This window comes from Rattus norvegicus, chromosome 2, assembly GCF_021556685.1.
Source record: "Rattus norvegicus strain SHRSP/BbbUtx chromosome 2, alternate assembly SHRSP_T2T, whole genome shotgun sequence".
In the NCBI taxonomy this organism is placed as follows: Eukaryota; Metazoa; Chordata; class Mammalia; order Rodentia; family Muridae; genus Rattus; species Rattus norvegicus.
Window position 1 is genome coordinate 233396136 of NC_141535.1, and position 27591 is coordinate 233423726.

Here is a 27591-nt window from a genome sequence, read left to right on the forward strand (position 1 = left end):
AATCTCTGCTGCTGAAGACGCCATGCATTTTTGACACAGGACCCGGAGGATATGAGCTAGATCTGATCTTAAAGCCTTCTCCTTGAAGATTAGTCTTCATGTCGCCAGAAAGCACCATGCAAAATTCCCAAGGAGGGACGCAACCAGCTACGATACTAATGAGCAAGAACAGCAACCAGCATGTCATCGTACCCTTAAGGTGACAACACATACGCCTTTGGGGTAGCCAACAGCTCTCTAATTATACATAAGCCCCATCCGATGGAAGGGAAATCAGTCTGGTGCTGGGAATCTAGCTAACTACCCAAGGCTAGTAAAGTCACTGATCTTGGAGGAGAACCTAAAACTCCCAGTTTACTAAAACAGCATAATCCCTAACTACATTGTAAATATTTATCCTTCTACCCACAAACAATGTTTATCACCCTTATCAAGGAAAATTACCTTCACAGCAGATGAAGACCATTACAGAAAACCACAACTGATCAAAACTCAGAGATTTGGAACCCGTTCCCCAATGATCTACAACATAATCCAAGCACTCAAGGCTCGGGGATCGTTAGAGAAGGGAGCAGAAACAAGTAAGAGCCCGAAGGACAGGAAGTTTGCTCAGGGAAGAGCATTCCAGTTGGTTATCTAATACCAAATGGCCAGTTCTCAAAACATATTAAAAGAGACGATAAATTTTAATAGGACCAAAGTGGAGTATTTGGGAGAGTCTGGGGGGAGGAAGAAGAAGAGGGAGATGATGTAAGAATATTGTAATTCAAAAAAAATTTAAAAATAATTTTAAGAAGGATACAAAGCTTGGAAGGCCTAAGGAAAGGAAGGTTGAAAGAAAGAATGGAATAAAATCAAAACGCATCATGCGTGTATGAGATTCTCAAAGTATTAATAAATTACGGTTTAAAAATACCCATACACATAAAAAATAAAGTAATAAAATACTTTTAATTTAATGAGAAATAACTGCCATTTCATTAGGTTAGAGAGTCTTACAAACCAGAGAAAGAAGAAACACTAAAATCTAACATTCTGAGAATCACTCGTGTACCATTTGTAGCAAATTAGAAAGTAAATTTTCAGTTATTGGTCTGTGAGGGGAAATGCACTCCATGAACCACATCCTGGAGGACATACGCCTTGACTTGCCTTGTTGTGAGCTGCCACTGAGCCGTTCTGACTCCTCTTCATCTCTCTCCTTCATGACTAACATTTATAAAATGGTTAGTCATGATTTGACGGACGGTCTTTGACTTCACACTAGCAGGAAGAGAGCTGAGCCTTTGGGAAACCAAACCAACATCCATGGGCTTGTCAATTCTCATAGGGCAAAGCAATGAGGCACTGTAGAAAAATGAAACCATATTCAAAACTCCACCAAAACCAGCTGGAACCAAAATGGGAGTGGGGACCAAAAGATTAACCAACGTGGCAAAAGAGTTTGTAGACTATTCCATCCAAATATAGTATTTACCTAAGTGTATAAATGTTTGCTTTAGCATTTTATGATCCAACATATGACTCAGAACCCCTTGCAGTCCTTCAAAAATAACAGAAACCTTTCATTATGGGAGGGCATGGCCAGGATGAGCTTTTATAAGCCACCAACCACCTTAAAGTTTCTACATTACTTTATGTCAATGTATATCTTAAATCTCCAAAGCACTGTCAGGGAATGCCGGTTTATTGGTTAAGATCTATAACAGAGACGCAGCATTATCTAGTCTCACACTTGAATATTCAGTATTGGGGAGAAACAGAAGACTGTGCTATTTATTCTAATGGAAATCAAATGCACGCATAGGACTCTTGGGAGAAGGTCAGACTTAGGGTGAGTACAGAGAAAACAGAAAGAAATAAAAGGATGGTCATGAATATAAAACCAGACCTTCTAGGCAACCAAGGAAACATATACTCGAATAAGAAGGCAGGGTTTCAGTTTGCTTAAGTGATTCAAGTCTCTCCTTTTGAATGATATTAATAATTGCTGCTGAAATAAGAAGAACACTCTTAAAGGGGCAGTGCATCTTGCTGGCGGTCTCTAGTGAACAAAAAGGCTGGATTAGTAAGTTATGACTAAGAAGTGAGACTCCAAGGGACATTGAAAATGGTGCAGGAGCTCCGTGTCTGAGATAGCAGAGTAGAAAAATTCTTCAGACAATCACTGTTTTCCTCGGTGAATTCACTGAGGACTCACACCGCTCCTTGAGAAATTGGAAACCCGTGAATGATTTTGGAGGAAATGTGTGGGCAGTGATTGAAAAGGTTTGGCAGAGGAAGATGTTTGGGGAGGGAGTCTTGAAAGAAAGAAAGGGACCTGGAGCAGACCTTACTAATTGGTTGTGGCAAGAAGTTAATCTGCCAGTTCAATAAATAGTCTTTCTTAGATTTATGGAGAGGGGGTTTAGAATGTCACACCTTTCCACACATTTCTCCATCAAGGGTAGAGTTATAAGGACATAATTAACAAGCTAATGGACAAATGAGGTCTTAAGTAGTATTTTGGATTAGAAAGATCCTTGGGGGAAATATAATCTTACCATGCTTTATTTACAGTAAAACCCCTCCATCCAAAGAATACTACCTCCGCTAAGGGTGTTTAGAATCCCTTGTATGGAAAAGCAAGGGAACTGCTGTTTTGATTGGAAGGCATTCATGTTATAGGCACAGTGGAAAGCATGAAGGCATACCGTTCGTAGCCAAATTGAAGGGATGGAGTGCTGAAAGTGAACTAATAATTCATTAAAAATATAGCTCTAGAGTCCTGCCTGCAGAAGCCTCTCCTCGCACCTCCACTATATTCCCTGGGCAATATGCCCCTTAACGCAGATCCAGGGCCCTGCTAAGTATCTCCTGCCACCCCACTCAGCCTTTCCTTCTGGCCCATTTCACCAACAGACTCACAGAATCACCCTCCAAGGCAAACGAACCTTTGATAGCCATGTAGGCTAGATATTAGTAGGCGACCTTTGTTATCTTTCCTACTCTAGTCTCTCCAGCCTTACTCTTAGTTCTGTTGAAGCCTGCCTATAGGAGGTTCTCCTTCTACCCCATCTCCATTCTCTGGGGACTATGCCTTCTACAATAGACCAAGGGCCCCCAGTTCTTTCCAATGTCCTGTTTAGGCTTTGCTTTTATTCCAGCTTATTATTTTGTATAACCACCAACCATGAGAAGCGCCCTCTACAAGGGACCTTACAGTCACCAGAGCTGGTTAGGATCCACAATGGCCAACAGCAAGAGTAGAATATCCAGCCAGTATCTGGGTGGTGTTGACACATGCCTTCAATCCCAAATAAAGTCACATAAAAAGGCAGGTTCAAACACTTGACTTTCAGTAGAAACTCTAAAAGCCAGAAGGGACTGAACAGTTGTTCTACAAGCTCTAAGAGACAACAGATACCCACCCACACTACTATACCCTGCAAAACTATTACATACAAGCAATTGAAAAAGAAAAACATCCCAGAATGAAAACAAATATAACTAATTCTGTCTACCAATCCAGCTAGTCTCAGAAGGGACTAGCAAGAAAAGTTCAATCTGAAGAGGAATAAAAAAGACACAAGGAGGGGTTGGGGATTTAGCTCAGTGGTAGAGCGCTTGCCTAGGAAGCACAAGGCCCTGGGTTCGATCCCCAGCTCCGGAAAAAAAAAAAAGAACCAAAAAAAAAAAAAAAGACACAAGGAGTAAATCATCCCAGAATAGTAAGCAAAAGGCAAGAAAACATAGCACAACAACAAAATAATAGGAATCAATAAATACTGTTCATTAATAACTCTCAGTATCTATGGTTTCATTTACCCAGTAAAAAGACACGGACTAACAGGTTGAATTAGAAAAAGGATCTGTCCTAAAATATGGAACACACCTTTAATCCTAGCACTTAGGAAGCAGAGGCAGTCAGATCTCTGTGAGCTCAAGGCCAGCCTGCTCTGAAGAGTGAGTTCCATGATCTATGGAATATAGTAAGAATATAGAGGTACATAGTAAGACTTGTTCTGAAAAACAGTAAAACAATCAAACAAAATGAAAGAAAACAAGATCTGTCTTTTTGCTGCATCCAAAAAAAAAAAAAAAAAAAAAAAAACCACACCTCACTATCAAAGTTAGATATCACTTTAGGGTAAGCGGATAGAAAAAGTATTCCAAGCAAATAGTCTCAAATACCAAGCAGGTACAGTTATTTTAATATCTGACAAAATAGACTTCAAGCCAAAACTAATCAGTAGAAATAGTGAGGGACAACACATATTCACTGAAGAAAAAAATCCAAGCTGGTACTATGATTATTTGTGTATCAAACACAAGGGTACCCAAGTTCATAAAAGAAATGGTACTCTAGCTAAATCGCCTGTTGACCCTCACACAGTTGTAGTAAATAACTTTACTATTCCACTCTTGACAAAAGACATGTCGTCCTGACAAAAACTGAACAAAGAAATGCTAGAGCTAAATAATATTATAAAATCAAATGGACTTAGCAGACATCTATGGAACATTCCACCCAAACACTAAAACTTATGTCTAAGCAGATAGAAATTTCCAAAATTGGCCACATATCAAAACACAAAGCAAACAATACTATGTATGTTATCTGGTCACCAGGGATTAAAGCTGGGCATCAACAGCAACAGAAATAGAAAAAAGTATTCAAATGTATGAAAACTGAAAAAACTTAACTATTGGCTAAATGGTGCCAGTACAGAAACAAAGAAATAAATTAGAACCTTCTTGGTATAGGAAATTAAAATACAGCATACCTAAAATTGAACATGATAAAAGTAGTCCTAAGGGACAAGTTCATACACCTAAGTTTCTATATCCAAAAAGGGGGAGAGAATTCATATTATTAACTCAATGGGATACCCGGCAGGTCTAGAAAGTAAAAAATAGAGCCCAAAAATATAATCAAACTTGAGACTTCAGTCTATGAAATAAGAACAAAAAATTCCAAGTATTAATGAAATGAAGAGTTAGTTCTTTGAGAAAAATCAACAAGATTTTCAAACCCTTAGCTCAATCAACCAAAATATCTAGAGAGAAGCTCCAAATGAATATGAAAGGGGAACAGTAATATAGACACTGAGAAAATTCAAAGTATAGCAAAAGCTTACTTTAAAAAGCTTACTTTAAAAGTAGAATAACACTTTAATTCTACTAAAGTGTAAAACCTCAAAGAAATGGACAAGTTTCTTGATATTTACAACTTACCCCAGTTAAATCAAGACAAAATAAATAATTTAAACAAACCCATTGCTCCTAGTGAAATAGAAGCAGTAATTAATGACCTCCAAAACAAACAAACAAAGAAACAAATCCCAAGGCCAAAAGAATTCAGTACAGAATTCTGCCAGACCTTCAAAGAAGAATTAATTTCAATATTCTTGAAATTATTTCACAAAATAGGAGCAGGAAATAACATCAACAAATTTTTCTTACAAAGCCTTTATTTTTATATGAAAACCATACAAATGCCCATCAAAAGGATAAAATTATGTCATGATTCCTTATGAACAAAGATTCAAAAATTATTTTTTTTTACATTTTATTTATTTTTTATTAACTTGAGTATTTCTTATATACATTTCGAGTGTTATTCCCTTTCCCGGTATCCGGGCAAACATCCCCCTCCCCCCTCCCCTTCCTTATGGGTGTTCCCCTCCCAACCCTCCCCCCATTGCCGCCCTCCCCCCACCAGTCTAGTTCACTGGGGGTTCAGTCTTAGCAGGACCCAGGGCTTCTCCTTCCACTGGTGCTCTTACTAGGATATTCATTGCTACCTATGGGGTCAGAGTCCAGGGTCAGTCCATGTATAGTCTTTAGGTAGTGGCTTAGTCCCTGGAAGCTCTGGTTGCTTGGCATTGTTGTACTGATGGGGTCTCGAGCCCCTTCAAGCTCTTCCAGTTCTTTCTCTGATTCCTTCAACGGGGGTCCTATTCTCAGTTCAGTGGTTTGCTGCTGGCATTCGCCTCTGTATTTGCTGTATTCTGGCTGTGTCTCTCAGGAGCGATCTACATCTCAAAAATTATTTTAAAAATATTTGTAAACGGAATCTAAGATCATATGAAAAATGTCGTCTACTATGATCAACTTGGCTTTGTTCCGGAGATGCAGGGATGTTCAATATACATAAATTGGCAAATGTAATTCACCATATCAACAGACTGAAAAGCAAAAAAAAAAAAAAAAAAAAAAAAAAAAACACAGTACCATCTCATTAGATGTTGAAAAACCTTTAACAAAATCAGCACCCTTTCATGATAGAAGCCCTGGGAAGGTCTAGGGACACAAGGGGCATACCTCTACATAATAAAGGAAATTTAGAGCAAGCTCATGGTGAAGGTCAATCTAAAAGAAGAGAACCCCAAGACATTTCCACTAAAATCAGGAACAAGCCAAGGATGTCCACTTTCAATATCTACTCAATGTAGCACATTGTGTCTTGGCTAGAGGAACAAGCAACTGTAAGAAACCAAGAGAATATAAACAGAAAAGGACTAAGTCAAATTAACTGGATTTGAGATTATGTGATTTTGTACATAAAAGAACCTCAAATTTCCATGAGGAAACTTCTTATACACACTTTCAGAAAAATAGCAAGATACAAAATTAGCACATATACACACACACACACACACACACACACACACACACACACACACACGCGCGCGCACGCCCAAATCCAGGATAGCTAAAATACTCTTAAATAATAAAAGAATTTCTGGAGGTATCAGCATTCCCCATCTCAAATTTTCCTACAGACTACAGTAATTAAAAGTGTGGTATTGGCACAACAGATACAGTGATCAACCAAATGAAGACTCAAACATGAACTCACATACCTACGGAACCTGAGATTTTTATAAAGAAGCCAGAAATATACAGTAGAGGAAGGACAGCATCTCCCCCAAAAGAGTGCTGGTCAAACTGGAAGGCTAATTATATCAATGTGTTATTTAAGAAGTCACACGGTAACCCTAAGTGTTTCTAGCCCAAAGACAGATATATATATATATATATATATATATATATATATGTATATATATGTGTGTGTGTGTGTGTGTGTGTGTGTGTGTGTGTGTGTGTGTGTTGAATAAGAGATTCACTTGGCGTACAGGAGAATTCAGACATTGACATTCTTGGCAAGATAGGTACCTTTGTGCAACACTGGCACAAACATTGTGTGTGTGAGGTAACCAGCCGCTATAGGATTGACTGTAAGGCCCCATGTTCAGGCAGGAACTCCTCCCAGGTAATATGAATTTGGCCAAGAACCTATGGCTAAAGAGGCTGTAGACACCAAGGGAAGACTTACCACTATAATTTTGCTAAATTGATGTAGTATCCAACTGCTTTCTAAATATTTATCCTTACATATACAGGCAGGTCCAACCTTCACCTCTCCACACAGGTATCTTTTTGTGGTGGACAGAGGTTAAGACAGAGAACCATAAATGTTTAAAGTACGGAAAATGAGTGACTAAGAAGCTTTCATCCAAAAATGGAATGTTTCTATGCTCCATCCCCACAAAAGTTAGAAAATACCATGGAAGAAGGGATGGATACATTGTGAGAGTCAAAAGTCAAGTATGGGTGAGAGAGAAACCCAACCGCCTGGTCAGGTGGGCACTCCTGAGGCTGCAGAGCGGAAGAGACCACCAACACTGCTCACCCCTGCCCACATCCCTGGCCCAAGAGGAAACTGTATAAGGCCTCTGGGCTCCCGTGGGGGAGGGCCCAGGAGCGGCAGGACCCCTGCCTGAGACACCGCTGGAACCTGAAGGAAACAGACCGGATAAACAGTTCTCTGCACCCAAATCCCGTGGGAGGGAGAGCTGAACCTTCAGAGAGGCAGACAAGCCTGGGAAACCAGAAGAGACTGCTCTCTGCACACACATCTCGGACGCCAGAGGAAAAAGCCAAAGACCATCTGGAACCCTAGTGCACTGAAGCTCCCGGAAACGGCGGCACAACGGCGGAAATCTTCCTGGTTGCTGCCACTGCAGAGAGCCCGTGAGCAGCACCCCACGAGCGAACTTGAGCCTCGGGACCACAGGTAAGACCAACTTTTCTGCTGCAAGAAAGCTGCCTGGTGAACTCAAGACACAGGCCCACAGGAACAGCTGAAGACCTGTAGAGAGGAAAAACTACACGCCTGAAAGCAGAACACTCTGTCCCCATAACAGACTGAAAGAGAGGAAAACAGGTCTACAGCACTCCTGACACACAGGCTTATAGGACAGTCTAGCCACTGTCAGAAATAGCAGAACAAAGTAACACTAGAGATAATCTGATGGCGAGAGGCAAGGGCAGGAACCCAAGCAACAGAAACCAAGACTACATGGCACCATCGGAGCCCAATTCTCCCATCAAAACAAACATGGAATATCCAAACACACCAGAAAAGCAAGATCTAGTTTCAAAATCATTTTTGATCATGATGCTGGAGGACTTCAAGAAAGACGTGAAGAACTCCCTTAGAGAACAAGTAGAAGCCTACAGAGAGGAATCGCAAAAATGCCTGAAAGAATCGCAAAAATCCCTGAAAGAATTCCAGGAAAACATAAATAAACAAGTAGAAGCCCATAGAGAGGAGACACAAAAATCCCTGAAAGAATTCCAGGAAAACATAAATAAACAAGTAGAAGCCCATAGAGAGGAGACACAAAAATCCCTGATGAATTCCAGGAAAACACAATCAAACAGTTGAAGGAATTAAAAATGGAAATAGAAGCAATCAAGAAAGAACACATGGAAACAACCCTGGATATAGAAAACCAAAAGAAGAGACAAGGAGCTGTAGATACAAGCTTCACCAACAGAATACAAGAGATGGAAGAGAGAATCTCAGGAGCAGAAGATTCCATAGAAATCATTGACTCAACTGTCAAAGATAATGTAAAGCGGAAAAAGCTACTGGTCCAAAACATACAGGAAATCCAGGACTCAATGAGAAGATCAAACCTAAGGATAATAGGTATAGAAGAGAGTGAAGACTCCCAGCTCAAAGGACCAGTAAATATCTTCAACAAAATCATAGAAGAAAACTTCCCTAACCTAAAAAAAGAGATACCCATAGACATACAAGAAGCCTACAGAACTCCAAATAGATTGGACCAGAAAAGAAACACCTCCCGTCACATAATTGTCAAAACACCAAACGCACAAAATAAAGAAAGAATATTAAAAGCAGTAAGGGAAAAAGGTCAAGTAACATATAAAGGGAGACCTATCAGAATCACACCAGACTTCTCGCCAGAAACTATGAAGGCCAGAAGATCCTGGACTGATGTCATACAGACCCTAAGAGAACACAAATGCCAGCCCAGGTTACTGTATCCAGCAAAACTCTCAATTAACATTGATGGAGAAACCAAGATATTCCATGACAAAACCAAATTTACACAATATCTTTCTACAAATCCAGCACTACAAAGGATAATAAATGGTAAAGCCCAACATAAGGAGGCAAGCTATACCCTAGAAGAAGCATGAAACTAATCGTCTTGGCAACAAAACAAAGAGAATGAAAGCACACAAACATAACCTCACATCCAAATATGAATATAACAGGAAGCAATAATCACTATTCCTTAATATCTCTCAATATCAATGGCCTCAACTCCCCAATAAAAAGACATAGATTAACAAACTGGATACGCAACGAGGACCCTGCATTCTGCTGCCTACAGGAAACACACCTCAGAGACAAAGACAGACACTACGTCAGAGTGAAAGTCTGGAAAACAACTTTCCAAGCAAATGGTCAGAAGAAGCAAGCTGGAGTAGCCATTCTAATATCAAATAAAATCAATTTTCAACTAAAAGGCATCAAAAAAGATAAGGAAGGACACTTCATATTCATCAAAGGAAAAATCCACCAAGATGAACTCTCAATCCTAAATATCTATGCCCCAAATACAAGGCACCTACATACGTAAAAGAAACCTTACTAAAGCTCAAAACACACATTGCACCTCACACAATAATAGTAGGAGATTTCAACACCCCACTCTCATCAATGGACAGATCATGGAAACAGAAATTAAACAGTGATGTCGACAGACTAAGAGAAGTCATGAGCCAAATGGACTTAACGGATATTTATAGAACATTCTATCCTAAAGCAAAAGGATATACCTTCTTCTCAGCTCCTCATGGTACTTTCTCCAAAATTGACCATATAATTGGTCAAAAAACGGGCCACAACAGGTACAGAAAGATAGAAATAATCCCATGCGTGCTATCGGACCACCACGGCCTAAAACTGGTCTTCAATAACAATAAGGGAAGAATGCCCACATATACGTGGAAATTGAACAATGCTCTACTCAATGATAACCTGGTCAAGGAAGAAATAAAGAAAGAAATTAAAAACTTTTTAGAATTTAATGAAAATGAAGATACAACATACCCAAACTTATAGGACACAATGAAGCTGTGCTAAGAGGAAAACTCATAGCGCTGAGTGCCTGCAGAAAGAAACAGGAAAGAGCATATGTCAGCAGCTTGACAGCACACCTAAAAGCTCTAGAACAAAAAGAAGCAAATACACCCAGGAGGAGTAGAAGGCAGGAAATAATCAAACTCAGAGCTGAAATCAACCAAGTAGAAACAAAAAGGACCATAGAAAGAATCAACAGAACCAAAAGTTGGTTCTTTGAGAAAATCAACAAGATAGATAAACCCTTAGCCAGACTAACGAGAGGACACTGAGAGTGCGTCCAAATTAACAAAATCAGAAACGAAAAGGGAGACATAACTACAGATTCAGAGGAAATTCAAAAAATCATCAGATCTTACTATAAAAACCTATATTCAACAAAACTTGAAAATCTTCAGGAAATGGACAATTTCCTAGACAGATACCAGGTATCGAAGTTAAATCAGGAACAGATAAACCAGTTAAACAACCCCATAACTCCTAAGGAAATAGAAGCAGTCATTAAAGGTCTCCCAACCAAAAAGAGCCCAGGTCCAGACGGGTTTAGTGCAGAATTCTATCAAACCTTCATAGAAGACCTCATACCAATATTATCCAAACTATTCCACAAAATTGAAACAGATGGAGCACTACCGAATTCCTTCTATGAAGCCACAATTACTCTTATACCTAAACCACACAAAGACACAACAAAGAAAGAGAACTTCAGACCAATTTCCCTTATGAATATCGACGCAAAAATACTCAATAAAATTCTGGCAAACCGAATTCAAGAGCACATCAAAACAATCATCCACCATGATCAAGTAGGCTTCATCCCAGGCATGCAGGGATGGTTTAATATACGGAAAACCATCAACGTGATCCACTATATAAACAAATTCAAAGATAAGAACCACATTGTCATTTCATTAGATGCTGAGAAAGCATTTGACAAAATTCAACACCCCTTCATGATAAAAGTCCTGGAAAGAATAGGAATTCAAGGCCCATACCTAAACATAGTAAAAGCCATATACAGCAAACCAGTTGCTAACATTAAACTAAATGGAGAGAAACTTGAAGCAATCCCACTAAAATCAGGGACTAGACAAGGCTGCCCACTCTCTCCCTACTTATTCAATATAGTTCTTGAAGTTCTAGCCAGAGCAATCAGACAACAAAAGGAGATCAAGGGGATATAGATCGGAAAAGAAGAGGTCAAAATATCACTATTTGCGGATGACATGATAGTATATTTAAGTGATCCCAAAAGTTGCACCAGAGAACTACTAAAGCTGATAAACAACTTCAGCAAAGTGGCTGGGTATAAAATTAACTCAAATAAATCAGTTGCCTTCCTCTATACAAAAGAGAAACAAGCCGAGAAAGAAATTAGGGAAACGACACCCTTCATAATAGACCCAAATAATATAAAGTACCTCGGTGTGACTTTAACCAAGCAAGTGAAAGATCTGTACAATAAGAACTTCAAGACACTGAGGAAAGAAATTGAAGAAGACCTCAGAAGATGGAAAGATCTCCCATGCTCATGGATTGGCAGGATTAATATAGTAAAAATGGCCATTTTACCAAAAGCAATCTACAGATTCAATGCAATCCCCATCAAAATACCAATCCAATTCTTCAAAGAGTTAGACAGAACAATTTGCAAATTCATCTGGAATAACAAAAAACCCAGGATAGCTAAAGCTATCCTCAACAATAAAAGGACTTCAGGGGGAATCACTATCCCTGAACTCAAGCAGTATTACAGAGCAATAGTGATAAAAACTGCATGGTATTGGTACAGAGACAGACAGATAGACCAATGGAATAGAATTGAAGACCCAGAAATGAACCCACACACCTATGGTCACTTGATTTTTGACAAAGGAGCCAAAACCATTCAATGGAAAAAAGATAGCATTTTCAGCAAATGGTGCTGGTTCAACTGGAGGGCAACATGTAGAAGAATGCAGATCGATCCATCCTTATCACCCTGTACAAAGCTTAAGTCCAAGTGGATCAAGGACCTCCACATCAAACCAGACACACTCAAACTAATAGAAGAAAAACTAGGGAAGCATCTGGAACACATGGGCACTGGAAAAAATTTCCTGAACAAAACACCAATGGCTTACGCTCTAAGATCAAGAATCGACAAATGGGATCTCATAAAACTGCAAAGCTTCTGTAAGGCAAAGGACACTGTGGTTAGGACAAAACGGCAACCAACAGATTGGGAAAAGATCTTTACCAATCCTACAACAGATAGAGGCCTTATATCCAAAATATACAAAGAACTCAAGAAGTTAGACCACAGGGAAACAAATAACCCTATTAAAAAATGGGGTTCAGAGCTAAACAAAGAATTCACAGCGGAGGAATGCCGAATGGCTGAGAAACACCTAAAGAAATGTTCAACATCTTTAGTCATAAGGGAAATGCAAATCAAAACAACCCTGAGATTTCACCTCACACCAGTGAGAATGGCTAAGATCAAAAACTCAGGTGACAGCAGATGCTGGCGAGGATGTGGAGAAAGAGGAACACTCCTCCATTGTTGGTGGGATTGCAGACTGGTAAAACCATTCTGGAAATCAGTCTGGAGGTTCCTCAGAAAATTGGACATTGAACTGCCTGAGGATCCAGCTATACCTCTCTTGGGCATATACCCAAAAGATGCCTCAACATATAAAAGAGACACGTGCTCCACTATGTTCATCGCAGCCTTATTTATAATAGCCAGAAAATGGAAAGAACCCAGATGCCCTTCAACAGAGGAATGGATACAGAAAATGTGGTACATCTACACAATGGAATATTACTCAGCTATCAAAAACAACGAGTTTATGAAATTCGTAGGCAAATGGTTGGAACTGGAAAATATCATCCTGAGTGAGCTAACCCAATCACAGAAAGACATACATGGTATGCACTCATTGATAAGTGGCTATTAGCCCAAATGCTTGAATTACCCTAGATCCCTAGAACAAACGAAACTCAAGACGGATGATCAAGGTGTGAATGCTTCACTCCTTCTTTGGATGAGGAGGGAGAGTACCCTTGGCAGGGAGGAGAGAGGCAAGGATTGAAGCGGAGACTGAGGGAATACCCATTCGGAGCCTGCCCCACATGTGGCCCATGCATATACAGCCACCCAATTGGACAGGATGGATGAGGCAGAGAGGTGCAGACCGACAGGAGCCGGATGTGGATCGCTCCTGAGAGACACAGCCAGAATACAGCAAGTACAGAGGCGAATGCCAGTGGCAAACCACTGAACTGAGAATGGGTCCCCCGTTGAGGGAATCAGAGAGAGAACTGGAGGAGCTTGAAGGGGCTCGAGACCCCAAAAGTACAACAATGCCAAGCAGCCAGAGCTTCCAGGGACTAAGCCATTACCTAAATACTATACATGGACTGACCCTGGACTCTGACCCCATAGGTAGCAATGAATATCCTAGTGGGAGCACCAGTGGAAGGGGAAGCCCTGGGTCCTGCTAGGACTGAACCCCCAGTGAACTGGATTATGGGGGGAGGGCGGCAATGGGGGGAGGGTTGGGAGGGGAACGCCCATAGGGAAGGGGAGGGGGGAGGGGGATGTTTGCCCGGAAACCGGAAAAGGGAATAACACTTGAAATGTATATAAGAAATACTCAAGTTAATAAAAAAAAAAAAAAGTCAAGTATGACTGCCACGGAACAACATCTTCTGGACATGACAGGCAGTCGCAATCATAAAACTTCAACATCTCTGGCTGAGTACAAAAGACCTTCACCAAGGTCTCCTACTCAATATTTCAGTATGGAAGGGTGAGCATGCTCACAAGGACCTACTGCTAGACGAGAGGCTGCAGGTAGGAAATTGGTCAACGGAGGCGATAAAGATTCCAGGAGTATGTTTGGTTGTGTATGCTGCACTGCACAACACGATGGCCACATACATGCAGCCAATGGACTCAATAAAGATTTTTGGTTTGGTGTGAGGAGTGGTGGAGGGGTGGATGGAAAGAGGGAGGGAGGGAGGGGAACTTTATATATAAAGTTCTAGTGGGTGTGGGAGGAGAGAGAGCCAGGTGAAGTTGGAAGGGGAAAATAAGTGATGGATTAAATCAAAATAAAAGAGTCTCAAACACATAGGCACAGGGGAACAGAACACCAATGGTTTATGCTCTATGATCAAGAATCAAGACAAATGGGACCTCATGAAATTGCAAGGCTTCTGTAAGACAAAGGACACTGTCAATACGACAAAATGGCAACCAATAGATTGGGAAATGTCCTTACTAATCCTAAATTGATAGAGGGCTATTTTAATCTATACAAAGAACTCAAGATTTAGACTCCAGAAAACCAAATAACCCTATTAAAATGGGGTACAGAGCTAAACAAAGAATTCTCAACTGAGGAATGTCCAATACCTGAGAAGTACGTAAAGAAATGTTCAGGCAGACATCCTGAGAGCGCAGGTCAGACTGCCACCTTTGCACACCTCTGGCCATATCCCTGGTGCGAGGGGAAACTGCACAGTGCCTCTGGACACAGGGATATTGGAACAGACAGCCGCCAGTACCCGAGGTTCTGGTCTGCGCCCAGGACCGAACTGAACCAGCCAAACAGCTCCCTGTACCCAAATCCTTTGGGGGAGAGAGCTGGAACCTCAGAAGTGTGGACACTCCCGAGAAGTCAGAGGAGACTACCCTCTGCCCACAGTTCAGATGCAAGAGGAAATCGCATAGTGCCAACTGTGCCCCCTGGGTGCAAGGACCGAGGAGCAATCTGGGGCAGGACCTTTGATTCCTGCCCCCACCTACACAGTCTCCAGGAGCGCTGACACACCTGAAATCAGAGCACCTGTTCTCAGAAAAGGCTGAAAGAAAACAGGAAAACAGTTCTACAGGAGTGCTGACAAAGAGGCCTACAGCAGGGTCAGGTCACTCTCAGAAACAGCAAGACAAGCAAACACCAGAGACAACCCAATGCCTAGAGGCAAGTGCAGGAACCGAAGCAACAGAAATCAAGACTACTTAGCGTCATCAGAGCCTAGTTCTCCTACCAAAGAAAATACTGGATATCCCAACACACCAGAAAAGCAAGCTTTGGATTTAAAATCATATTTTTTCATAACGATGGAGGACTTTAAGAAAGACATAAAGAACTCCCTTAAAGAAATGCAGGAAAACACAAGTAAATAAGTAGAAGTACTTAGAGAGGAAACACAAAAATCCCTGAAAGAATTACAGGAAAACACAACCAAACAGGTGAATGAATTGAAAATGGAAATAGAAACAATAAAGAAAGCACAAAGGAAGACAACCCTGGATATAGAAAACCCCAGGAAGAGACAAGGAGCCATAGATGCAAGCATCACCAACAGAATATAAGAGATAGAAGAGAGAATATCAGGGCACAGGATATCATAGAAAACATCGACACAACTGTCAAAGATAATGTAAAACACAAAAAATTCCTAACCCAAAACATACAGGAAATCCAGGTCACAATGGGAAGATCAAACCTAAGGATAATAGGTATAGAAGAAAGTGAAGACTCTCAACTGAAGGGGCCAGTAAATATATTCAACAAAATTATAGAAGAAAACTTCCCTAACCTAAAGAAAGAGATGCCCATAAACATACAAGAAGCCTATAGAACTCCAAGTAGATTGGACCAGAAGAGAAATTCCTCCTTTCACATAATAATTAAAGTAGCAAATGCACAAAACAAAGAAAGAATATGAAAAGCAGTAAGGGGAAAAGGCCAAGTGACATATAAAACCAGACCTATAAGAATTACACCAGACTTCTCACCAGAGACTTTGAAAGCCAGGACATCCTGGACAGATGTCATACAGACCCTAAGAAAACATAAATGCCAGCACAAGTTACTGAATCCATCAAAACTATCAATTAACATAGATGGAGAAACCAAGATATTCCATGACAAAAACAAATATACACAATATCTTTCTACAAATCCAGCCCTACAAAGGATAATAAATGGAAGAAAACAACACAAGGAGAGAAACTACACCATACAGAAAGCAAAAATATAATTTCCTTGCAATGAAACCAAAAGAGAGACAAAGAAACATAATTCCACCACTAACAACGAAAATAACAGGAAGTGACAATCACTATTCTTTAATATCTCTCAACATCAATGGACTCAATTCCCCAATAAAAAGACATAGACTAACAGACTGGATATGTAAAGAGGACCTAGCATTTTGCTGCGTGCAGGAAACACACCTCAGAGACAAAGAAAGACCCACCTGAGAGTAAATGGCTGGAAAACAACTTTCCAAGCAAATGTCCTGAAGAAACAAACTGGAGATGCCATTCTAATGGCAAATAAAATTGACTTTCAACCAAAGGTCATAAAAAAAGATAAGGAAGGACACTTAATGTTCATCAAAGGAAAAAAATCCACCAACATGAACTCCCAATCCTAAATATCTATGTTCCAAATGCAAGGGCACCTACATTCATAAAAGAAACCTTACTAAAGCTCAAAGCACACATTGCACCTCACACGATAATAGAAGGAGATTTCAACACCCCACTCTTATCAATGGACAGATCATGGAAACAGAAATTAAACAGAGACATAGAGAAACTAACAGAAATTATGAACCAAGTAGATTTAACAGTTATTTATGGAACATTCCATCCTAAATCAAAAGGGTAAACCATCTTCTCAACATCTCATGGAACCTTCTCCAAAACTTGACCATATAATCGGTCATAAAACAGGCCTCAACAGATACAGAAAGATAGAAATAATCCCATGCATCCTATCAGATCACCACGCACAAAGACTGGTCTTCAATAACAACAATAATGACAGAAAGCTCACATATACATGGAAGTTGAACAATGCTCTACTCAATGACCACTTGGTCAAGGAAGAAATAAAGAAAGAGGGGTTGGGGATTTGGCTCAGTGGTAGAGCGCATGCCTAGCAAGCGCAAGGCCCTGGGTTCGGTCCCCAGCTCCAAAAAAAAAAAAAAAAAAAAAAAAAAAAAAAAAAAAAAAAAGAAAGAAAGAAAGAAAGAAATTAAAGACTTATTAGAATTTAATGAAAATGAAGATACAATATTCCCAAACTTATGGACACAATGAAAGTGGTACTAAGAGAAAAACTCATAGCTCTGAGTGCCTGCAAAAAGAAACAGGAGAGAGCATATGTCAGCAGCTTGACAGCACGCCTAAAAGCTCTAGAACAAAAGAAATAAACCCAAGAGGAGTAAAAGGCAGGAAATAATTAAACTCAGGGCTAAAATCAACCAAGTAGAAACAAAAAGGACTATACAAAGAATCAACAAAGCCAGGAGCTTGTTCTCTGAGAAAATCAACAAGGTAGATAAACTCTTAGCCAGACTAACCAGAGGTCACAGAGAGTATATTCAAATTTAAAAAATCAGAAATGAAAAGGGAGACATAACAACAGAATAAGAAGAAATTAAAACAATCATCAGATCCTACTACAAAAGCCTATATTCAACAAAACTGGAAAATCTGGAGGAAATGGACAATTTTCTAGACAGATACCAGGTTCTAAAGTTAAATCAGGATTAAATAAACCATCTAAACAACCCTATAACTCCTAAAGAAATAGAAGCAGTTATTAAAAGTATCCCAGCCAAAAAGAGCCCAGGACCAGATGGATTTAGTGTAGAATTTTATCAGACCTTCATAGAAGACCTCATACCAATACTGTCCAACCTATTCCACAAAATTGAATCAGACAGAACACTACCAAATTCCTTCTATGAAGCCACAATTACTCTTATACCAAAACCACACAAAGATCCAACAAAGAAAGAGAACTTCAGACCAATTTCCCTTATGAATATTGATGCAAAAATACTCAATAAAATTCTTGCAGACAGAATCCAAGAACATATCAAAAAGATCATCCATCATGATCAAGTAGGCTTCATCCCAAGAATGCAGGGATGGTTTAATACATGAAAATCCACCAATGTAATCCACTATATAAACAAATTCAAAGATAAGAACCACATTGTCATTTCATTAGATGCTGAGAAAGCATTTGACAAAATTCGACACCCCTTCATGATAAAAGTCCTGGAAAGAATAGGAATTCAAGGGCCATATCTAAACATAGTAAAAGCAATATACAGCAAATCAGTAGCTAACATCAAACTAAATGGAGAGAAACTTGAAGCAATCCCACTAAAATCAGGGACTAGACAAGGCTGCCCACTCTCTCCCTACTTATTCAATATAGTACTCAAAGTCCTAGCAAGAACAATCAGACAACGAAAGGAGGTCAAAGGTATACAGATTGGAAGGGAAGAAATCAAAATATCACTATTTGCAGATGATATGATAGTGTACTTAAGTGACCCCAAAAGTTCCACCAGAGAACTACTTAACCTGATAAACAACTTCAGCAATGTGTGGGGGTATAAAATTAACACAAACAAATCAGTAGCTTTGCTCTACTCAAAGGATAAACAGACTGAGAAAGAAATTAGGGAAATGACACCCTTCACAATAGTCCCAAATAACATAAAATATCTTGGTGTGACTTTAACCAAGCAAGTGAAATATCTGTATGACAAGAACTTCAAGTCTCTGAAGAAAGAAATTGAGGAAGATCTCAGAAGACAGAAAGATCTTCCATGCTCATGGATTGGCAGGATTAATATAGTAAAGATGACCATTTTGCCAAAAGCAGTCTACAGATTCAATGCAATCCCCTTCAAAATTCCTACTCAAATCTTTATAGAGATAGAAAAACCAATTTGCAAATTCATTTGGAATAACAAAAAACTCAGGATAATGAAAACTATACTTAACAATAAAAGAACTTCTCAGGGAATCACTATCCCTGACTTCAAGCAGTATTACAGAGTAATAATCATAAAAACTGTATGGTATTGGTACAGAGACAGGCAGATAGACCAGTGGAACAGAAGACCTAAAAATGAACCACATACCTATGGTCACTTGATCTTTGACAAAGGAGCTAAAACCATCCAATGGAAGAAAGATAGTATTTTCAACAAATGGTGCTGGTTCAACTAGAGGTCAGCATGTAGAAGAATGCAAATCCATTCTTATCACCCTGTACAAAGCTTAAGTCCAAGTGGATCAAGGACCTCCACATCAAACCAGATACACTCAAACTAATAGAAGAAAAAGTGGGGAGCATCTCGAACACATGGGCACTGGGGAAAATTTCCTGAACAAAACACCAATGGGTTAGGCTCTAAGATCAAGAATGGGCAAATTGGACCTCATAATTCTGCAAAGCTTCTGTAAAGCAGAAGACATTGCCATTAGGACAAAACGGCAACCAACAGATTGGGAAAAGATATTTACCAATCCTACATCTGATAGAGGGCTAATATCCAAAATATACAAAGAACTCAAGAAGTTAGACTCTAGAGAGCCAAATAACCCTATTAAAAATGGGGTACAGAGCTAAACAAAACATTCTCAGCTGAGGATTATTGAATGGCCAAAAAACACTTAAAGAAATATTCAACATCCTTAGTCACCAGGGAAATGCAAATCAAAACAACCCTGAGATTCCACCTCACATCAATCAGAATGGCTAAGATAAAAAAAATCAGGTGACAGCTGATGCTGGTGAGGATATGGAGAAAGAGGAACACTCCTCCATTGTTGGTGCAATTGCAAACTGATACAACTGCTCTGGAAATCAGTCTGGAGGCTCCTCAGAAAATTGGACATTCCCCTACCTGAGGACCCAGTTATACCTCTCCTGGGCATATACCCAAAACATGCTCCAACACATAACGAAGACACATGTTCTCCTATGTTCATAACTGCCTTATTTATAATAGCCAGAAGCTGGAAACAACCCAGATGTCCTTCAACAAGGAATGGATACAGAAAATGTGGTACATTTATACAATGGAATACTGCTCAGCTATCAAAAACAATGACTTCATGAAATTCTTAGGCAAATGAATGGAACTAGAAAATATCCTGAGTGAGGTGACCGAGATACAAAAGCACACACATGGTATGCACTCACTAATAAGTGAATATGAGCCCAAAAGCTCAGAACACCCAAGATACAATTCACAGACCATATGAAGCTCAAGAAGGAAGACCAAAATGTGAATACATCAGTCCTTAGAAGGGGGAACAAAATAGAGGGACAAAGAGCAGAGCAGAGACTGAAGGAAAGGCCATCTAGAGACTGTCCCACCTGAAGATCCATCCCCTATACAAACACCAAACCCAGTCTCTATTGTGGATGATAAGAAGTGCTTGCTGGGGCTGGGGATTTAGCTCAGTGGTAGAGCGCTTACCTAGGAAGCGCAAGGCCCTGGGTTCGGTCCCCAGCTCCGAAAAAAAAGAACCAAAAAAAAAAAAAAAAAAAAAAAAAGAAGTGCTTGCTGACAGGATCCTGGTATGAATGTCTCCTGAGAGACTCTGCCAGAGCCTTACTGATACAGATTAAGAATCTTACAGGTAACAATCATACTGAGTATGGGAACACCAATGGAGGAGTTAGAGAAAGGGATGAAGGGCTGAAGGGCTGAAGGGCTTTGCAACTCCATAAGAAGAACAACAATATTAACCAACCAGACCCCCACCCCCACCCCAGAGCTTCGGGGACTCAACAACCAACCAAAGAGTATACAATGGGGGACCCATGGCTCCAGCTGCATATGTAGCAGAGGATAGCATTGTCTGGCATCAATAGGAAGAGAAGCCTTTGGTCCTATGAAGGCTTGTTTCCCCAGTGTGGGGGAATGACTGGGCGTTGAGGTGGGAGTGGGTGGGTGAGAGTGGGAGCCTCCTCACTGAAGCAGGGACAGGGGTATGGGGAGAGGGAGAACAGGATAAGGAATAACATTTGAAATGTAAGTACATAAACTATCCAATAATAGATAAATAAATAAAATGTATGTCTTTTGAGGGGAAAGAGTGCTATCATTCTAAGATAATGTCCAGTTATTTTATCAAGAAGGCAGAAATTTAAATTTTCTACCACAGATATTTTAAAAAGTCCTTAGCAAAGGCAGACAGGAATCAATCCCACCTAGAAAAGAAACAAGCTGATTCTTTACAGCTTGAAGTTGAGTGTTGACAGTTACACACAAATCCAAATATAGTGCCTTCTGGCAAAGGAATAGCAGAGCGCAGGAGGCAGAGTGCAGACACTTGATACTCTTGCCCATGTAACTGGAGCTAAAGTTTTCCTTGTTGTGGAGACAAATCCAGGAAGAGTCCAGGCACGGAACAACTACATTACCTCAGTTGTACAATTTATTTGAAGATGGTTTTTAAATCTCCTGGTGTGTCTTTTGATTTGTGTCTTATTCTTGTTTCAGTTTTTCATGGATTTTTTCAAATGTGCACAAAATAGAAAGAATGCTACAATGAACTTCAATGCATCCATTATCTAGACTCACTAATTATTATCATTGATGTAACACAAAATCCATTTTTTTCTTTTTTTCTTTTTTTTTTTTTTTCGGAGCTGGGGACCGAACCCAGGGCCTTGTGCTTGCTAGGCAAGTGCTCTACCACTGAGCTAAATCCCCAACCTCACAAAATCCATTTTTATACCTAATTTTTAATTAAATAAATATTATGTCTGGCGAGATCTGGTAAAGATCTTGGCAACAACAGTGCTTGACAGGTTCTTTTTAGATTGAAATTCTCAGGCAAATACAGTGTGTGTGTGTGTGTGTGTGTGTGTGTGTGTGTGTGTGTGTGTGTGTGTGAGAGAGAGAGACAGAGAGACAGAGAGAGAGAGACAGAGAGAGAGACAGAGAGAGACAGAGAGAGAGACAGAGAGAGAGAGAGACAGGAGACAGAGAGACAGAGACAGAGAGAAAGAGACAGAGACAGAGAGAAACTGAGAGATAGACACAGAGAGGTCCTTCAATTAAAACTAAGTATGTTCAGAAATTTGCTTTCGTTCAGTTCAACTGTATAATTGAATGGTATGCCAAGACCCATTCATACCAGTAAACAAGCTTTCTAGAAGGTAATGAAAACTGTATTAATTCACACTAAAAAGATGTTTTTAAGGCAGTCTTCAATTTCTCAGGCATTTTACACAAAGAAATGTGTAATTGGAAAATATATTTTTGATTAGAACTTTGCTGAACTGAGATAAAGAGAGAAACAAGTATTCCAGTAAGTCTCATATTGTTAGGGCAAGTGACAGACTGTTTCCATTAGTAATTACCGTTCTAAGGGTTGGACTCTTCCCGTGAGTAATTATTGTTCTAAGGGATGGACTCTTCCCATAGGTGATAACTGCTGTAAGGGATGGACTCTTCCCACGGGTAATAACTATTGTAAGAAATGGACTCTTCCCTTGAGTAATAACTATTATAAGAAATGGACTCTTCCCATGGGTGATTGCTATTGTAAGGGATGGATTCTTCTCATGGGTGATAACTGCTGTAAGGGATAGACTTTTCATGGGTGCCTACTGTTGTAAGAGTTGAGTCTTCTCATGGGTAATTGCTGTTGTAAAGGATGGATTCTTCTTATGGGTGATGACTTCAGTAAGGAGTAGAGGATAGGCATAGCTCCTTCCCCTAGCCCACGCCTGGACAGCACCAAAGGGCTGTTTCAAATCTTCCTTTTCAACATGCCTGGTTTCCATTTCTCTTTACTCCTGAAACACTACTATGGCTGCAGCTTATCCACAGGAGCGCCATTTTATTTTAAAGTCCTTTATCTTTAGTAAACTCCAAGGCACATTGCCAAACTTGAGGAAGAAACATGATCAACTACTATGGAGCCCTGAGTATTCAGAATTTTTCTACTTTTCCAGGCATCAGAGAAAGAATCGTAGCATTTCTCCTTCTCCTTCTCCTTCTTCTCCTCCTCCTTCCCCTTCTCCTTCGATTCCCTCCTCTTCTTCCCCCTCCTCTTCCTCTCTTCCTCCTCCTTCTTTTTCTTCCTCCTCCTCCTCCCCCTCCCCCTCCTCCTCCTCTTTTTCCTAAAATAGTTAAAGAAAGTGGAGCTAGGGAAAGGACTCATGGGTAAATCACTGACTACACAAATGAGAGCCCATGACTTTGCATCCCCAGAACCCACAGTCACTATTGTTTATCTTTAATCCCAGTTCTCCTACAGCAAGACGGGAGATGACAACCAGATTATCTCTGGAAGCTCGAAAGCCTGGCATACTCAGGGGCAAACAGAACTCAAGTAAGGTAGGAGGCAAGGATTAACATCTGAAGTTGTCTATGTACCTCCATATGTGTTATGGTATGTGTGCATTAGCGCACGTGTGCACACACACGCGCACGCACACACACACACACACACACACACACACACTGCATCACACTGAAAGCAAACATAGGAGGACAAAATAGCAACCCTCTCTCTCTGAGACAGCTTATCAAACAATCCAAGTTCTTGCCTTGTTTTCAGGTTGAACATTACAGAAAAATATCTTTTTGTTTACTTCATGACCCTATAAATATTTATCTGTAAAATTAATAAAAATGGATGCTTTTCCCTTCATGTATGCACATGATGTCAATATAATATTACTATATTAGCGTCACTTACCAACATCTTAAAGCTTAAAATGTTTTAAGACAGACCGGGAAGGCCAAGACCTCACTACCTTCTCACCTTTTCCCCTGCACACTTGGAGAACATTGCAAGAACTTCAAGAACATTTGATTTCAGCTTCTCTTTGATTAGCTCTAACACTCAATCAATAAAGGACCACTAAGAAGATGTACCCGGCCAGCACAGCCAGACAACTTGTGACTTCTTTCATTGTCCTGGCTTCAGCCCTTGCCAAGCCATTAGAATCTGACCTGATCAACCATGTAGGGATGATAAGATTGTTAGCATTGTGCACAGATCGCCTACAGCAAAGGACAGATTGCCAAGGAAACAAAGCACGCAAACACAGTCTACACTTTGTGTCATATAGTCTTCAGGAATGGTGAGGAAATATTGAAACCTACATGGTTTTCTTTGGTGTTTGATGAAGAAGCAGATAGCTTGTAGAGAAAGGTTGTTGGGGGAAAACTGACCTACTTGCAATAAGCGGAGAGGAACTTGGCACAGATCATATTTTCAGATATACTTTATGCTATCTATTTGAGAAAGTGCTTCTCTCATCAGGGTGTCCCTGCCCTCCAGGAAAGTTAGAGAATTCTTTAATGGCCTACTCCTATGGGGCACAGAGATTGAAGCTCCCATGTCTCTGCTTCTGAAATTCTATGTTATCACGTTTTGGAGAAGGAAACCTCAGATTTCATTAATGTGTACTGATGCAAATTCTTAAAAGTTAAGTCCAAACAAAAGAAAAACATCTGGGGAAAAAGTTCAGCACACCCCTGTTGACTGCTAACACAGTTTGTTGTGATGCATGTCAAAAATGGATTTCCTCCTCCACCAAGGTGGTTGGCTAGAGGACCATATAGTAACAGCATGGTAGTGATACTAAGAAATTATCTTGCTATTCCAAATATATATAATCTCTGAAATTATCACAGTTCATTATCTTATGTACAAATAAAACATTTCATATAAATTTTCTGGCCAAAAGTGATTTTCATTTTAGTTTTAATTGCAAAGAAATCCTATGGTTAATCTACAAAATATAAATCAAACATTTTTTGGTTCAAGTGTATTTGCCTGTATTTGTTTTCTTGTCTATGCAATTAAAAATATTATAGCTGACCACCTCCTTGAAGTGTCTATTACAGAATGACATGAAATGTTCTACTATATCAGAAAATAATATATTTAGTTCAAAGTAGCCTATCAGTGAACATAAATATAACTCCCAATCTTCATACTTTTTTTCTTCAAAAATTTAAGTAGCAACACGTGGCAGGATAGTACTTCAGGTAAGAAAGAGCCCTGTAACTACTTCCTGAAATGGCCTGTCGGTGTTATTTGTTGGCAACGTTACTATCCTAGTATGTTGCCAAAACACTGATTAGAAATTTTGAGGCTTTTATTATGACACATTTTTGCTTCAACTGTTTACTAAGACTTTTAATTAGAGGTCATTAATTATTACATTCTTGTGGGGTAAAGTAGTCAATCAAGAAAGGAAAAGAAAGCAGTAGATGAAGAAAAGGAGGAAGAGAGAACAGATGAGTGGGGTCAGGGCAGGCATCCAGCTTCCTGACAAAGAACAAGATAGAGAAAAGACATTCTGTGACAAGAATGGGGCTCGGAGCAGTATTATTGTTGGTGGGAGATCCCCAGGGATCACTGAGGAGGTGAAGTTTCCAAGTGGCTTGAAGTGACAGTAGCCTCCAGTGCCCATCATGTCTCTCTCTCAAGATAATTATTCATCTTAATTATTATTCATAATAATGTAATTATTAATTAATCATTATCAACATCACTAGGGCCTTTTCCCCCATTTCCTTTCAATCTTAAGGTAATAAGACCCGTACCAACCCCCCCAAATGTCCTTAAGCCAAAAAGGAAGAGCTATGTGATGCTGACGTAAGAGAAGACAGAGATCTGAGGAACCCTCTGCTGCGAACACTCTCCTCCCCTGAGCTGGTAGCCCTGGGCTAAGCTCTGTGACTCAAGTAAGTAATGCTCCCTTTATTAAAGTGCCTCCCCCATGGCTTCCCAGAAGATCAGCAGTCAGAAATAGACCCCAGATCTCCTGACGTCAGGTCCAGTTCTTTCCACTCTGCAGTGATGCCTAAAAATACAAACATGTAAAGAGGCTCCAAAGAAAATAAAGCCAAATCCCTCCGCATGTAAACATGCCATAGAACCTTGGTTTTGGAAGCTTCATTTTAAAAGTTCTTAGCATGTACAACCCGCAATATTTGATTTTGTGCAAGCTAATTAATTTTAATATATTTCACTAGTTAAAATTTTCTCTCCTTGGCCCTTGAGTATGAAAATCTAATGAAATCAACACTAACAGACTAATAGTTTCAGACTGTGGAGACGAGGAAAAATTTTCTTCTATCACTTTTAAATAAAAGTATCTTCAGTGGAAATGATGGTTATTTTTTTGATTCTTCATTACATTTCCTCAGTACCATCCCTACAAATCTATTTTCCTGACTGTAGATTTTGATTTACATGTTACTTTCTGGTGTCAGCCTTCTCAGGTTTCCCAAGAGAAGACTGTACAGGTAGACACAATGTACTTAGATTTACTTTTTACAGAAAAATTTAGATTGCATGTGTGTGTGTGTGTGCACGCAAGCGTGCATGTGTGTTTGATGTTTGTGTATGTGTTTGGTGTTTGTATGTGTTTGATGTGTGTGTCTTTGGTGTGTGTGCTTGGTGTGTCTGTGGGTGTGTGTTTGATGTGTGTGTGTATGTGTGTGTGTGTGTGTGTTTGGTGTGTTGTGTGTGTGTATGTGTGTGTGTGCCATTTATTCATGCAGGTCAAAGGATAACTTGTGGGAATTGGTTCACTTCTTCTACTGTGTGGGTCTTTCAGACCCAAGTCCTGCTGACATGCTTGACAGCACACACCTTTACTGGGTGCGCCATCTTGTTAGCCTTGGATTTAGGTTTTATAGCACATGTACTCTCTTCCCATAATCTATAATTGGAATGATTGTTACCTAACGTCACTCTTGCTTGTAAGACCCTAAGCACCATGAGTTGTTTTACTTGTTCATTAATATGTTCCTAGCAGTTAGCAAGTGGGAGACAACATAATATACACTGATTAAATATATATTTAACAAACAAATGTTTTCAAGTGGGTGTGTAAGATTTTTTGCACATCTGGCTTAAGAAAAATAGCAAATAGCAGTGATGCTTTTTACTATGAGCAGAGCAAGTTCAGGGTAAGAGGCAGAGCGTGTGTTCCTTTTCTAAAACATTTTTTTGCATTTATTCTTAGACAATTTCATATATAATATATATACACACACATATGTGTGTGTGTGTGTGTGCAGGCATGCACACCCATGTGTGCATATGTGGAGGCCACAGGAGGACATTGTGTGTTTTCTCTTTTGTTCCCTGTATTACTGCCCTGTGACAATGTCTGGCACTTAACCAAGAGTTTGTCATTTCAACTAGACGGGCTGGTTCGTGTTCTCTCCAGATCTGCCTCCCTTCACCTTCAATGCTGATGTTACAGGCATATGCAGCCAAGACTGCTGGTGTCTTAATTTCTGTGGGCTCAAAAGATAAATAATATTTC

The 27591-nt window shown here is 39.8% G+C and overlaps 1 long non-coding RNA gene across 1 annotated transcript; it reads left to right on the forward strand.

Annotated features, from left to right (window-relative positions):
• Positions 1-25996, forward strand: LOC134485694 (uncharacterized). The gene is made up of 3 exons (XR_015677076.1): positions 1-199; positions 23539-23629; positions 25840-25996. It is a non-coding gene; the product is annotated as an uncharacterized LOC134485694 (long non-coding RNA).
• Positions 25997-27591: the final 1595 nt, after the last annotated feature.